The following is a 17365-nucleotide window of genomic DNA, read 5'->3' as shown; positions in this document are numbered from 1 at the left end:
CGACCTGTACGCTCTCGTTGGCTGGCCCTCGCTTCATACTTGTCGCCAGACCCGCTGGCTCCAGGTCATTTACAAGTCTTTGCTAGGTAAAGCCCCGCCTTATCTCAGCTCACTGGTCACCATAGCAGCACCCACCCATAGCACGCACCCATAGCATAGCACTGATATACCATCAGGTATATCTCACTGGTCACCCCCAAAAACATTTCATCCTTTGGCCGCCTCTCCTTCCAGTTCTCTTCTGCCAATGACTGGAACGAGCTGTATGAGCAGCTCACAGATCACTGCACCTGTACATAGCTCATCTGTAAATAGCCCATCCAATCTACCTCATCCCCATACCTTATTTATTTATCTTGCTCCTTTGCACCCCAGTATCTCTACTTGCACATTCTACTATTCCAGTGTTTAATTGCTATATTGTAATTACTTACCTATTTATTGCCTGTATATAGATTTTTCTACTGTATTATTGACTGTATGTTTGTTTATTCCATGTGTAACTCTGTGTTGTTGTATGTGTCGAACTGCTTTGCTTTATCTTGGCCAGGTTGCAAATGAGAACTTTTTCTCAACTAGCCTACCTGTTTAAATAAAGGTGAGAAAAAAACACCCCTCTGACTTTAGAGCTATTGTTTGCTGGTGGGACTAAGCCTCGTGCACAATTGGCCCAGCGTCATCTGGGTTAGGGCTTGGCCAAGGGTAGGCCAATTGTAAATAACATTTTGTTCTTAACTGATTTTCCTAGTTAAATAAATGTTAAATTAAATGAATAAAATATAAAAAATATACTAGTTTTGAAAGAAAAAAGAGACTCTAAACTGACAATTAGTATTTTGTATTTAGACAATACTTACGCTACCTCACCATCCCCGAATGTGTACAGGGATCGTCTCTCTTTACAAGCTGAATTCGATACCTTGTCAACAGGTCAAATTGAGGAGCAGCTGCATAAGTCGCAACATACTCCCTATGAGTATGGTGGCAAGGCAAGTGAATTGCTTTATCATCCACTTCACCAGTCTTCCTCTGCTCAACACATCATTCAAATGCCTACAGGTGCAACAATAGATCCCCACCTAATAAATAACAAGTTTAAGGACTCTTTTACACTTCGGAAACAGTCTGCTGACCCCTCGGCTTTTGATAAAACATTTTAAATATTCTGTTGTGACTTGACCTTAACATTAATCTGAAGACTATTATTTATCTAATTAAATATGTTTAATTGTTATCCGATTAAATTAATCATGTAACTAACTCATTAGGATCTGGGGCACCACGAGAGTGGTTCTTTAAAGAGTTACCATCTCCTGAATTAAACTCTAAAAGGTCTTTACCTATCACATCTATAAACAGTCAACTTATTAATCATAACCTCGTATCATACCATCATTCTGAACAGTCGTAACCTCTTTCCATCTGCAAAAACCCGAGCCTTACTTATGATTCGGTACTACCCAAATTGGTTTAATTATTTATTTACTAGCTAATTAAATGCGAACACGGGATAAACATACATACTTTGCATCGGTTATTGACTGGAGACAATACGCTGGAAACAGGTCCCTAGCGGAAAGACAACAACATGGCTGCTTGTTAAAGAAGAGATGGAGAGGGAGAGAGAGGGACATAGACACTTAACATTGGTACATTCAGAAAATACTCACCTACAGTAACCATATACTTTGCACATGAACCACCTCCTGCTTTGAGAAAGAAATCATGATTGTATTTACGTGAAATGCCTGGGTTTGCCGGGGATCTCTTTCGGTGAACAGCACAGCCTTGGAAAGGGAGTTGGCATTTTCACGGCACGCTTGTAAGGCTTTAATTGTCCAAAATGGTTCCAACCTTCTCCGTAGTTCTCCAGTATCCGGTGACTTGTCATGTAGTCCTGAACAGAACTACAGAGTTGACTTTCCTTTCATTCACTCTTGAAGAGGTTTATTTGAAGATAGACTAGACTAGCCAGCCACATCGATGGTTTGAGCAGAGTAACAGGATGGTCCTATTTAAATTCTCTTTCAAATATAATTTACTTAGGACAGCTAATCAGCCATAATTGTCCGGGAGGGGAGTTTATCGCCTCCACCTCGTGTTGAGATTCAAAGTTCAAACCAATTTAAACGTGCAGCTTCACGTCTTTCTGGTATGGTATGTTAATTTCTTAAGCCATCATTTATATAGTTTGCAGGAAAGGGGCGGTTTTGACCTCACTCAGGGACGGTGACTACTTACTGTGCAAAGTTATAAAAACAATTATCTCTTATAGCTTCTCAAATCACATCACTCTCTTAACAAAAACACGTTCATCATTTTCCTATTACATGCACAACACATAGTATGGAAACGTCATACATGCAGTGGGTATACTTTCCAAGTTACAGTATTTCCTTTATAACAAAATCACAAAATAACAAACAAAATTACATTAGTGTTCTATAGATCGCCTCTGACCATTCCCAATGTTCTATGTTAGAACTATTGTTCCGGTATTCGCTTTTGAACGTGTTAGAGTTTCAGCTGGAAAAAGTCTGTTGAAACAAAGCTCATTCCTTTGGTGAATCTTGAGTGCAGACCTGAATCTTCTCCCTTGATTTACAACAGGGGGTGAGTTGTTAATCCCTACTAGTTATTTACTTCCCCCCTCTAGGGTAAAAGGATTGAAGTTTTTCATTGCAAATCTGATCTGACCTATTTGGATTCTTGCGGACAGTCATGACAACTCTAACTGTCCCAACAATTGATTCAGTCTCCAAACTTCAATTGGAGGAACCTATCCCCATGGAAGAGATTTGAGGTGGCACATGCAATGTAAGGTGGTAAATGTCCTGGACCAGATGGATACCCAATATCATTTTATAAGAAGTTTCTGTATAAATTAGACCCGCTCTTGAATAATATGTTTATTGAATCCTCTGAATCAGTATCTCTCCTTCAAACCTTAACACAAGCCTCCAGTTCATTTATATTGAAAAATAATAAAGACCCTCTCTCCTGCAGGTCCAATCGCCCAATCTCAATGTTCAATGTGGATGTTAAGCTCTGAGCTAAACTACTAGCTGTGCATTTGCAGTCGGTTTTACCATCTGTTATTTTCTCTAACCAAACAGGATATATAAAAAACAGACATTCTTTCTCAAATATCAGACAATCTCAAAGTAGCCAAAGATTCTAATATCTCTAGATGCTGAGAAGGCTTTTGAGAGGGTGGAGTGGGGCTACCTTTTTCATACTTTAGAAAAATGTGGCTTCGGTAAAAATGGATTGCTTGGATCAAGTTACTATACACTTCTCCACTTGCATCTGTCAGAATGAATAACACCAACTCAGACTATTTCCCTCTCTTCATACGCACTAGGTGTCTATGGTCTCCCTGGCTTTTTTCCATCGCCATTGAGCCCCACGCTATTGCATTTAGATCCAACCCACATATAACAGGAGTATTCAGTTGTGGCATCGAACAAAGGGGCCAATGTTATGCTGATGACTTGCTTCTCTATATCTCAAACCCCTATTTATCCTTACCCATTGTGCTATCTGTTCTTAATGCATTTGGCCTGGTCTCTGATTACAAGGTGAAGATAGAATCTTCCTCATGTATGCTGGCTGCTTTGGCACATTCCCCTATTCAGTTTGCTACTTCAGGTTAACATTTAGGTAAAAACCACTCAAGATCTGTAACCAGTTTAGACGTCACTTTGGTTTGCAAACCTATTTTTTAATTCAACTAGGCAGGTCAGTTAATAAGAACAAATTCTTATTTTACAATGACGGCCTACCCCGGCCTTACCCTCCCCTAACCCGGACGACACTGGGCCAATTGTCCACCGCCCTATGGGACTCCCGATCACGGCTGGTTGTGATAGACCCCAAGATTAAACCAGGGTCTGTAGTGGCGCTTCTAGCACTGAGATTCCGTGCCTTAGACCGCTGTGCCACTCGGGTGCCCCCTATTAAGGGCCCTTCTACTCAGAAATCAAGTTTTCCATCACTTCCCTAGTAGATGGAGCCGTCTCCATGTGGTTCAGCCTTGGCATCAAATCATTTACAGTTTTTTCAATGGCATTGGTCAAAACTGAAGTCACATTGTCAAAACTCTTCACACAGTCAGCGAAACAGAAGTGTATTTGGACCAAATCTTCACACAAAATGCATTCAATGACCACATTCTCCGAAATCCATGAACTCTTCTCTCATTCATACTCCACCCCCTGCAAAACTATATATTTGCAGCACGTTTTCAAATGCTAACACACTGTTTCCAAAACTGTTAAAAATGCATTGAAAACAGAATGATGGCAAAATGTTGTGCATTTCTGCAGTAACCAGATTGAAACATCTCTGCAGAATATTTCATCATTCCAAACACAGCTGATTGTAATGTCAGCTGAAAGCCTACCCAAGTGTCCTGTTTTTAGTTTCGTTACCAAACAGACAAAAGAGGACGGCTTCAGAATTATTTTGTTTGGAAAAATGGATCAAGGAAGACAGGTTGGTGGTGAAAGAAGTGGCAGGGAGAGGTAGACTGCCTGGAGGACAAAGGAGAGGAAGACCAAGAGTGGTGGTCTCTGATGAGATATGGGCCACAATTATTGACCTTGTAAACCATGGTCTCTCTTTGAGAGAGGCTGGTTTACAGTTTCTCAGTCGCTTTGGTGCATTTCTTAGATCAAAAGTGCAATTCTTGATACTACTTGTACAAATTCCAAATCATCTAGTCACTTGTGCACATCATTAAAGCAATTTCTTTATTCATTTGAACAAATTGCAACTGATAATGTACAAGTGTCAGCTTTTACCACATTATCAATTGCTCATGTCATGTTGATCAAAATATAGTAGATGGTTCTCTGTTGAATAGTCTTACCCCTCAAAACATCTATGCATTAGTTCCTTGCATAAGTCATTACATGCAAAATTGTTTAACTATTTGTCATAAACTGTCAAGCATAGTTTTACACATTTCTATTAGACCTTTTGTACAAAAACGTGAATTGATGAATCGTGCAGGTGAAATTGACCCTCACTCATGAAGGAATGTAAAGTGTTAGTTCAACCAACAATCAACCAGTTGTCTAAATTGCTCAAAGGTGCATCTCATGAAGAATCAATTGGCAAGCATATATAGACAGACCGCAACACAGAGTTGCAATTTTCCAATAATGGATGGACCAGGAAACGAACAGGGTCAACAGCCAAGAGGAGGAAGAAGAGGAGCAAGGATGCGTGGTGGAAGGCAAAACAGAGGAAGAGGCAGAAGAGGACATAGGCGCATATCTGATGACATAAGGGCCACTATTGTAGACCATGTTGTCAATCATGGCCTTACAATGGCTGAGGCGGGTCGAAGGGTGCTGCCGAATATTGGGAGATCAACCGTGTCCTCAATAGTTCAAACGTTTCAAAGGAACAGGTATGTCCACCAATGTACAGTGCACAGTTACTGTATATAAGCAGTATACTGTATACTTCCTACAATGCTTCATATTACAGTAGTCCACTTGTATTTCACAGCATACATAAATATACTCTATACAGATACATGCTCCACCTTACATCCACCTGTATGTTTTACAGTAAAATGTGTGTTCGCATAGTTTTTGTCTATGTGAAAGTGTGCGATGCATCCCTGCATTTTTCCCCACATAGGACTGCAAGATTACTCAAACCGGTGGCAGAGGACGCCTTTTCACACCTCAACAGGAGGAGGCTATTTGCACCATGGTCCTAGCAAACAATGCCATGAGACTCATGGAAATACAAAGGACCACTATAGAAGACAACGATGTCTTTGAAAACATCCATATGGTTAGCATCTCAACCATCGACAGGGTGCTGCATAGAAACCAGATGAGTATGAAACAGCTGTACTGTGTACCATTCCAAAGGAATGAGGACAGAGTTAAGGAGCTACGGTACCAGTATGTACAGGTAAAACATATATCTATGTAACTATTTTACAGCAACATTTTATAGTGATACATAGTACAGTAAGCATAAACTGCACACATTTCCATTGCTGTGGAAGGAACATGCAATATATGTACATTTTATGTCACTCTTCCTTACCAAATCAAATTCAACTGTGTGTTCTGGGATATAGCGTATAATGGAGTTGGAATCAAGTGAACCCTCTCACAACTTTGTATACGTGGATGAGGCTGGCTTCAACCTGACCAAATGCAAAAGGCGGGGTCGGAATGTCATCGGTCACAGAGCTACTGTGGATTTGCCAGACGAACAGGGAGGAAATATCACCATGTGTGCTGCTATTTCGGAGCATGGTGTCCTAACCCATATCCCCCTTATAGGGCCATACAACACCCAGCATCTACTCAACTTTTTAGAGACTCTACAGGGCTCTCATCCCTGATGATGAGAGGGGTCTGTTTAGAGAGGATTTGCCAAAGTATGTGGTCATTTGTGATAATGTGAGTTTCCATCGATCAAACATCATAAGGCAATGGTTTGTGACCCACCCGAGGATGCTCATAGAATTCCTCCCACCTTATTCACCATTCCTTAACCCAATTGAGGAGTTATTTTCAGCATGGAGGTGGAAGGTGTACGATTGTCAGCCACACACACAGATGACCCTGCTGGCTGCAATGGATGCAGCATGTGAGGACATCACAGTAGACGCCTGCAGAGGATGGAGAAGGCATTCCAAAAGATTCTTTCCACGTTGCATTGGAAGGGAAAATATCCGGTGTGATGTGGATGAGAATACGTGAGCCAACAGACAGGAACGTCTGGATGTGTAGAGACAGCACAACAGTGCTGCGGGAAAAGTTGTGCCTTAGGGGTGGTTTCCTGTGTTTCTTTCTAATTTAGTTTTTTTTCCTTTGTGCCCCTTGGGTTGTCCAGTCTCTTTCAATCAATAACCCACATACAATAATATGTAAATAGTACTGTTGAAATTGATATATGCCATAGAAGTACAGCCTTGTGCATTTTCAATACAGTAACTGTCATCCAAACTGTAGCCTAAGTTTACATCAGGTAATACTGTCAAAGTACACAGTTACATTGACAACATGCCTAAATATTTTGACGACCTTGTTCGTGAACAATGACTCAATGACTTATCATTCTGATTACACTGACATGATCATTGGCATGAATATTTACTTTTGAGAGACTACTAAGGATTTTTAGTGACTGACTAGCTTTAGAAACATATCTATTGTATATTGCAGTTTGTACAAATTGTTCTGAGAAATGCACTTATTATTTGCACATGTTAGGGATGATGTGAAAAATGCACCAAAGCGACTGAGCAAAACTGTAAGAGTGCTACCAAATCTGCAGCGTTCAACAGTTGCATCAATAGTACGAATTTTTCGGTAAAACAACAGGTGAGATGTGCATCCTTCAGTGATAATTGAACTACATATTACAGTACAACACAGTATGTTCACATTTTTACATGTACTGACATTTTGAAATATATTGATTGTTTTGTGTTTTCAGTAGGATCCAAAGGTTGTCTCCCACAGTAGGGAGAGGCAGAATTATTATTATCCGATTTGCAGGAAATTGCCATTGCTGACATGGTAATTGGCCACAATGCAATAAAACTGTGGGAAATTCGGGACAGAGTTCTGGCAGACAATAACACTTTTGTGAATGTGAATACTGTCAGAATAACGACAATTGCCAGAGTCCTAGAGAAACATAAAACAAGGACGAAGCAGTTGTACACTGTACCCTTCGAGAGAAATGGTGAACGTGTGAAAGAACTCCGGTATCAATATGTCCAGGTAAGATGTCTGTTCAAAAACCAAACAGGGTACATACACAGCTATGCATAATGTAAAGTGCTGTAAAACTTTGGATTTACTGTATTTTAGAGAGTAGTGGAGATGGAAGCCAGGCAAACTGCACATACATTAATCTTTGTGGATGAAGCTGGATTCAACCTGGCAAAAACACACCACTGGAGAAGAAATGTGATTGTCCAGAGAGTAACCGTGGATGTCCCAGGCCAGAGAGGAGCTAAAATCACAATGTGTTATGGTGGAAAAATTGGCAGATTATGTTATAATACTTTTATTGCATCAAATGGTTGTTTTATTCAACAGGATAGAGTATTCTTAACTATTGTGTATGTGTTCTACTGAGGTTGGGCCTCTGGGAGATAACACTAACAGGAGAGATTTACGTTGTATTTTGGGTGATAAAACCTAAAAAGCATTCCAGAGCATGAGTTAATGTGTTACCTTTATTTAACCAGGCAAGTCAGTTAAGAACAAATTCTTATTTTCAGTGACGGCCTAGGAACAGTGGGTTAACTGCCTGTTCAGGGGCAGAATGACAGATTTGTACCTTGTCAGCTGGGGGGTTTGAACTTGCAACCTTCCGGTTGTTAATGTTTCTGTTCTATACCGTACCAGGGAAAGATGCCTCCAGTTTGGAGTCGGAGGGCCAAACACTGGTCTCTACACAATGAAAACTGTTGACGCAGATACTATCTGCTGTGTATTATAGGTATCTTTCATACAAATCTTGACTTTGTGACCCATTATATATATCTGTTGTTTGTCATGTAGGTTGAAAGGGGTGTATCTTGGCTCTAAAATACCTTTTGTATTTTTGTCTCTAGGCTCTCAACAAATCATCTGAGCGTGAATCGTCGACCAGCCTTGACCAGCCATCATTATCGTAGAGCACTCAATTGATTCACTTTATATGTGTGTGTTGTATTGACCTGCTCCCTTATTAATAAGTGATTAAAGATTTTGTTTAAGTATAACTCTGACTTGTGTGATAAGTTTGTCTCTTCATTTGATAGTAAAGAAATTAACCACCACAGTGTGTAGCACTGTCCAATGATGGTTTGCAGTTACACAAACCACTCATTAGCCCCTACAATACAGAGAGGCTCATTTATTTTCTGGATGACCTGCATAATGGACTTGTGCCAGCAGAGGAGAGAGGGGCCACAAACTCCCCTACCTTCGTTGTTGTGTGGGATAATGTGGCATTCCACCACTCTGCTGCAGTCACAGACTGGTTTGCTGCACATTCCAGGATGTCAGTACTATTCCTGCCTCCATACTCCCCCTTCCTAAACCCCATAGAGGAGTTTTCTCTGCGTGGAGGTGGAAGGTTTATGACCACCATCCACATGACCAGATGTCCTTAGTGGATGCCATGAATATGGGGTGTGGAGACACTTCTCCTGAAGACCGGCAAGGTGTGGAGACACTTCTCCTGAAGACTGCCAGGGTGTGGAGACACTTCTCCTGAAGACTGCCAGGGTGTGGAGACACTTCTCCTGAAGACTGGCAGGGTGTGGAGACACTTCTCCTAAAGACTGGCAGGGTGTGGAGACACTTCTCCTGAAGACTGGCAGGGTGTGGAGACACTTCTCCTGAAGACTGCCAGGGTGTGGAGACACTTCTCCTGAAGACTGCCAGGGTGTGGATACACTTCTCCTGAAGACTGGCAGGGTGTGGAGACACTTCTCCTAAAGACTGGCAGGGTGTAGAGACACTTCTCCTGAAGACTGCCAGGGTGTGGAGACACTTCTCCTGAAGACTGGCAGGGTGTGGAGACACTTCTCCTAAAGACTGGCAGGGTGTAGAGACACTTCTCCTGAAGACTGGCAGGGTGTAGAGACACTTCTCCTGAAGACTGCCAGGGTGTGGAGACACTTCTCCTAAAGACTGGCAGGGTGTGGAGACACTTCTCCTAAAGACTGGCAGGGTGTGGAGACACTTCTCCTAAAGACTGGCAGGGTGTGGAGACACTTCTCCTGAAGACTGCCAGGGTGTGGAGACACTTCTCCTGAAGACTGCCAGGGTGTGGAGACACTTCTCCTAAAGACTGGCAGGGTGTAGAGACACTTCTCCTGAAGACTGCCAAGGTTGGATTAGACATTCCAGAAGATACTTTCCAAGATGCATCGCCCGGAAGACATAAGATGTGATGAGAACTGCGGGAGAGAGGGACAACTAGAACCCTCACAGTACTGTACGAGTGTTATATTACATGTGTTTTTTGTTGTTGTAATTATTAGTGCAGCCCTGGAATTTCAGGAATTTGTTTCAACTTTTTATTTTTCACAAGTAAATTACTATATGCAAAGATATAAAAAAAAGGCTATTGAAGCAAATTGCTGCATTTCTGATTAATTCTTGTGACATGTACTTTAGTACAGTCAATAAAGTGAAAAGGTGTCACTTATTCTATAATGAAACACTGATTTATGTGAAAATTCATTCAAACTTCTAAGAGAAAAGTTAAATGATGTAATGCTCCCTGTTAGTGTTTTTTTTTAGGTCAGTGTGTTATGAGTGACAATCTATGCTTTCTGAGTGAGAATTGTTGCCGGTGTTATGGCCGAATGAGCTTATTTTGAGACATGTATGAAGTGTTTTGGTGGTTTGAGTGAGTTTTGGAGGTGAGATGAACTGTTTGGCCAAGATGCTTGTTGGTAATGCAGACTGAAGAGTTATGAAAAAGGGGCTTCAGTATTGAATGTTTGTTAGCAATAGAAAACAACTGTAATGATTTGTATATTGACGGCACGTTTACTTCGTTCCAACAAGTAAACAATGTTTACTTCTTTCCACCTTCTGAATAGTAATTTCTTTAGATATTTACCACTGACCTGCATAATGGGCTTGTGCCAGCAGAGGAGAGAGGGGCAACAAACTCCCCTACCTTCGTTGTTGTGGAGGATAATGTTGCATTCCACCACTCTGTCCGTGAAATGACCTCTCAATTCCCCACTCTTCCTGTGAGTGGGGAATTGTTGACGCTGTTTGCGATAGGTTTCGGCAAGCTCCTGTTTCATTAATACATATGTTTTGGTCTTGCTCTTCTCTACATAACTATTGGTCTGACATCTTTGATACAATATCTACAGTATTAAAACTGCCATTTACTCCAACTGCCATAACATCCTTATTTGGGGTAATGCCTGATATTATAACACTACCAAAATACACATCTGACTTTGTAGCCTTTTTAGGTTTGTTTGCAAGAAGGTAGATTTAACTTCTGTGGAAATCACCTTCTCCTCCATTTCATTTTGTGCAGATTAAAGATGTCTTACACTAGTTCATTGGAGAAGAAGAAAAAAAACTACAAAATCTGGTAGCCTTTCTTTACCTATGTAGAGACAATGCAATTTCCCTCTACAGTAAACTGCCTAGCTACGCCTTGTATTAGTTTTTTTTATACCTTTATTTAACTAGGCAAGTCAGTTAAGAACAAATTCTTATTTTCAATGACAGCCTAGGAACAGTGGGTCAACTGCCTTCAGGGGCAGAACAACATTTTTACCTTGTCAGTTCGGGGACTCAATCTTGCAACCTTTTGGTTGCAAGACCACTAGGCTACCTGCCGCCCCATTTATCTACCTTTGTGAGTGTTTAATATGAACCTGTCTTATCAGAATTTTTCTATTCATTTTTTTTGTGCACTTTTTCGTTTGTAATGTATGTTTTGTTATGAAAGTTGTCACGTTCTGACATTGATTTCCGTTGTTTTGTATTTATTTAGTATGGTCAGGGCGTGAGTTGGGTGGGCAGTCTGTTTGTTTTTCTATGTTTTGGGGCATTTCTATGTTTTCGGCCTAGTATGGTTCTCAATCAGAGGCAGGTGTCATTAGTTGTCTCTGATTGAGAATCATACTTAGGTAGCCTGGGTTTCACTGTGTGTTTGTGGGTGATTGTTCCTGTCACTGTGTTTGTTGTCACAGGATAGGCTGTATAGGTTTTTTCACGTTCCGTTTGTTGTTTTGTAGATTTAAGTTATTTCATGTATCGTTCATTTTCCATTAAAGAACATGAGTAACCACCACGCTGCTTTTTGGTCCGCTTCTCCTTCTACAGACGAACGTCGTTACAAAAGTATTGCATTTGGAATGTATTATGACCCCATGACTTTCTCCACATTTTGTTAAGTTACAGCCTTATTGTAAAATGGATGAAATAAAACATTTTCCTCGTCAATCTGCACACAATACCCCATAGCGACAAAACAAAAACAGGTTTTTATACATTTTTGCACACCACAGAAACACCTTATTTACATAAGTATCCCGACCCGTTGCTGAGACTCTAAATTGAGCTCAGGTGCATCCTGTCTTCGTTGATCATTCTTGAGATGTTTCTACAACTTGGAGTCCACCTGTGTAAATTCAATTGATTGGACACGATTTGGAAAGGCACACACTTGTCGATATAAGGTCACACAGTTGACAGTGCATGTCAGAGCAAAAACTAAGCCATGAGGTCATGGGAACTGTCAGTAGAGATCCGAGACAGGATTGTGTCAAGGCACAGATCTGGGGAAGGGTACCTAAACATTTCTGCAGCATCGAAGGTCACCAACAACACTGTGGCCTTGATCATTCTTAAATGGAAGAAGTTTGGCACCACCAAGACTCTTCCTAGAGCTGGCCGCCCGGCCAAACTGAGCAATCGGGGGAGAAGGGCCTTGGTCAGGGAGGTGACCAAGAACCCGATGGTCACTCTGTCAGAGCGCTAGAGTTCCTCTGTGGAAATGGTTGTCCTTCTGGAAGGTGCTCCCATCTCTGCAGCACTCCACCAATCAGGCATCTCTGGAGAGACCTGAAAACAGCTGTACAGAAACGCTCCCCATCCAACCGGACAGAGCTTGAGAGGATCTGCAGAGAAGATTGGGAGAAACTCCCCAAATACAGGTGTGCCTAGCTTGTTTTTATTTATTTTTTATAAATTAGTAAACATTTCTAAAAACCTGTTTTTGCTTTGTCATTATGGGGTATTGTGTGTAGATTGTGCCTTTGTCATTATGGGGTATTGTGTGTAGATTGTGCGGGGGAAATAATTTAATCGACTTTAGAATAAGGCTGTAACCTAACAAAATGTGGAAAAAGTCAAGGGGTCTGAATACTTTCTAAAGGCACTGTATATGTAGCCTGTTAATATTTGTCATGGTTTCACAGTACAACCATTGTTATGCTACTTTGCAGATAAATCAACACACAGCATTTAAATACTTTGATGGCTCATAACTTCCTACAGCTAAATTAAGACAAGACCGAGGTTCTTATTATTGGAACCAAAGCACATAGAGAATCTGGCTGCACATTTTCATCCACGGTCAATAAAGATAAAACACCACCATCCGTTTCTATCTCAGGCTGATACAGAGAGACCCATCCATGCTTTTATCACAAGCAGGCATGACTACAGTAATGCTCTCCTATCTGGTCTACCCAAGAAAGCCATTGGTCAACTGCAAAATATACAGAATGCTGCAGCATGGGTACTGGGTATATGGGTATATATTTTACCTCTTGGGGATGTCATTCGAAAACATAATGTTAACTTTCACTGCTATGCGGATGACACACAGCTGTACATTTCAATGAAACATGGTGAAGCCCCAAAATTGCCCTCGCTAGAAGCATGTGTTTCAGACATAAGGAAGTGGATGGCTGCAAACTTTCTACTTTTAAACACGGACAAAACAGAGATGCTTGTTCTAGGTCCCAAGAAACAAAGAGCTCTTCTGATGAATCTGACAATTAATCTTAATAGTTGTACAGTCGTCTCAAATAAAACTGTGAAGGACCTCGACGTTACTCTGGACCCTGATCTCTCTTTTGAAGAACATATCAAGACTGTTTCAAGGACAGCTTTTTCCATCTACGTAACATTGCAAAAATCAGAAACTTTCTGTCCAAAAATGATGCAGAAATGTTTTTCCATGCTTTTGTCACTTCTAGGTTAGACTACAGCAATGCTCTACTTTCCGGCTACCTGGATAAAGCATTAAATAAACTTCAGTTAGTGCTAAATACGGCTGCTAGAATCCTGACTAGAACCAAAAAAATGGATCATTTTACTCCAGTGCTAGCCTCCCTACACTGGCTTCCTGTCAAGACAAGGGCTGATTTCAAGGTTTTACTGCTAAACTACAAAGCATTACATGGGCTTACTCCTACCTATCTCTCTGATTTGGTCCTGCCGTACATACCTACACGTACGCTACGGTCACAAGACGCAGGCCTCCTAATTGTCCCTAGAATATCTAAGCAAACAGCTGGAGGCAGGGCTTTCTCCTATAGAGCTCAATTTTTATGGAATGGTCTGCCTACCCATGTGAGAGACGCAAACTCGGTCTCAACCTTTAAGTCTTTACTGAAGACTCATATCTTCAGTGGGTCATATGATTGAGTGTAGTCTGGCCTAGGAGTGGGAAGGTGAACGGAAAGGCTCTGGAGCAACGAACGTCTCAGGATGGTAAGTTGGTGGTTGAAGATATCCCTCGAGTGGTGTGGGGGCTGTGCTTTGGCAAAGTGGGTGGGGTTATATCCTTCCTGTTTGGCCCTGTCCGGGGGTGTCCTCGGATGGGGCCACAGTGTCTCCTGACCCCTCCTGTCTCAGCCTCCAGTATTTATGCTGCAGTAGTTTATGTGTCGGGGGGCTAGGGTCAGTTTGTTATATCTGGAGTACTTATCCTGTCCTATCCGTTGTCCTGTGTGAATTTAAGTATGCCCTCTCTAATTCTCTCTTTCTCTCTTTCTTTCTCTCTCTCGGAGGACCTGAGCCCTAGGACCATGCCTCAGGACTACCTGACATGATGACTCCTTGCTGTCCCCAGTCCACCTGGCCATGCTGCTGCTCCAGTTTCAACTGTTCTGCCTGTGATTTTTATTATTTGACCATGCTGGTCATTTATGAACATTTGAACATCTTGGCCATGTTCTGTTATAATCTCCACCCGGCACAGCCAGAAGAGGACTGGCCCACCCCACATAGCCTGGTTCCTCTCTAGGTTTCTTCCTAGGTTTTGGCCTTTCTAGGGAGTTTTTCCTAGCCACCGTGCTTCTACACCTGCATTGCTTGCTGTTTGGGGTTTTAGGCTGGGTTTCTGTACAGCACTTTGAGATATCTGCTGATGTACTAAGGGCTATATAAATACATTTGATTTGATTACTGACCAAGACCAGACAGAGAGCACTCATTATACCGGTTTTAAGGTCTCTGCACTGGCTGCCTGTAAGTTTTAGACTTAATGTTAAGATTCTTCTACTGGTTTTCAAATCAATCCACAATTGTGCACCCCAATACATTCACAAGCATTTCGCTACACTCCCATTAACATCTGCTAACCATGTGTATGTGACAAATAACATTTGAGTTGATATCAGACATGCTTTTCAATTCTGTAACCAGTAGGTCCCTCAGGTCCTCTGGTACTGGCCTTTTAACTAGCCCAAAGCCTAGGACCAAGAGGCATGGAGAGGCAGCTTTTAGTTACTATGCCCCCTGCCTCTGGAATAGCCTGCCAGAGAACCTGGGGGGGGGGGGGGGGGGGGGGGGGGGGGGGGGGGGGCAAAACTGCAGACACATTTAAGAGATCTTAAAACACACCTTTTTAGCTTTTCCTTAGGGTTATTTTTTAGTCTTAGTTTTACATTTTTATTATTTTTTTTTTTTCCTCTTGTGTTGTAAATTTATACGTTTTATTTCGTCATTTTTTCCTGTGGACTGAATTGTGTTGCATTAATGTCTGAAATGTGCTATATACAGTGCCTTGCGAAAGTATTCGGCCCCCTTGAACTTTGCGACCTTTTGCCACATTTCAGGCTTCAAACATAAAGATATAAAACTGTATTTTTTTGTGAAGAATCAACAACAAGTGGTGCACAATCATGAAGTGGAACGACATTTATTGGATATTTCAAACTTTTTTAACAAATCCAAAACTGAAAAATTGGGCGTGCAAAATTATTCAGCCCCTTTACTTTCAGTGCAGCAAACTCTCTCCAGAAGTTCAGTGAGGATCTCTGAATGATCCAATGTTGACCTAAATGACTAATGATGATAAATATAATCCACCTGTGTAATCAAGTCTCCGTATAAATGCACCTGCACTGTGATAGTCTCAGAGGTCCGTTAAAAGCGCAGAGAGCATCATGAAGAACAAGGAACGCACCAGGCAGGTCCGAGATACTGTTGTGAAGAAGTTTAAAGCCGGATTTGGATACAAAATGATTTCCCAAGCTTTAAACATCCCAAGGAGCACTGTGCAAGCGATAATATTAAAATGGAAGGAGTATCAGACCACTGCAAATCTACCAAGACCTGGCCGTCCCTCTAAACTTTCAGCTCATACAAGGAGAAGACTGATCAGAGATGCAGCCAAGAGGCCCATGATCACTCTGGATGAACTGCAGAGATCTACAGCTGAGGTGGGAGACTCTGTCCATAGGACAACAATCAGTCGTATATTGCACAAATCTGGCCTTTATGGAAGAGTGGCAAGAAGAAAGCCATTTCTTAAAGATATCCATAAAAAGTGTCGTTTAAAGTTTGCCACAAGCCACCTGGGAGACACACCAAACATGTGGAAGAAGGTGCTCTGGTCAGATGAAACCAAAATTGAACTTTTTGGCAACAATGCAAAACGTTATGTTTGGCGTAAAAGCAACACAGCTCATCACCATGAACACACCATCCCCACTGTCAAACATGGTGGTGGCAGCATCATGGTTTGGGCCTTCTTTTCTTCAGCAGGGACAGGGAAGATGGTTATTAAAATTGATGAGAAGATGGATGGAGCCAAATACAGGACCATTCTGGAAGAAAACCTGATGGAGTCTGCAAAAGACCTGAGACTGGGACGGAGATTTGTCTTCCAACAAGACAATGATCCAAAACATAAAGCAAAATCTACAATGGAATGGTTCAAAAATAAACATATCCAGGTGTTAAAATGGCCAAGTCAAAGTCCAGACCTGAATCCAATCGAGAATCTGTGGAAAGAACTGAAAACTGCTGTTCACAAATGCTCTCCATCCAACCTCACTGAGCTCGAGCTGTTTTGCAAGGAGGAATGGGAAAAAATGTCAGTCTCTCGATGTGCAAAACTGATAGAGACATACCCCAAGCGACTTACAGCTGTAATCGCAGCAAAAGGTGGCGCTACAAAGTATTAACTTAAGGGGGCTGAATAATTTTGCACGCCCAATTTTCCAGTTTTTGATTTGTTAAAAAAGTTTGAAATATCCAATAAATGTCGTTCCACTTCATGATTGTGTCCCACTTGTTGTTGATTCTTCACAAAAAAATACAGTTTTATATCTTTATGTTTGAAGCCTGAAATGTGGCAAAAGGTCGCAAAGTTCAAGGGGGCCGAATACTTTCGCAAGGCACTGTAAATAAAACTTGATCTCTCTTTTGAAGAACATATCAAGACTGTTTCAAGGACAGCTTTTTCCATCTACGTAACATTGCAAAAATCAGAAACTTTCTGTCCAAAAATGATGCAGAAATGTTTTTCCATGCTTTTGTCACTTCTAGGTTAGACTACAGCAATGCTCTACTTTCCGGCTACCTGGATAAAGCAT

This window comes from Oncorhynchus mykiss, chromosome 7 (assembly GCF_013265735.2).
Source record: "Oncorhynchus mykiss isolate Arlee chromosome 7, USDA_OmykA_1.1, whole genome shotgun sequence".
Lineage (NCBI taxonomy): Eukaryota > Metazoa > Chordata > Actinopteri > Salmoniformes > Salmonidae > Oncorhynchus > Oncorhynchus mykiss.
Note: the sequence above shows the minus strand (reverse complement) of the source record.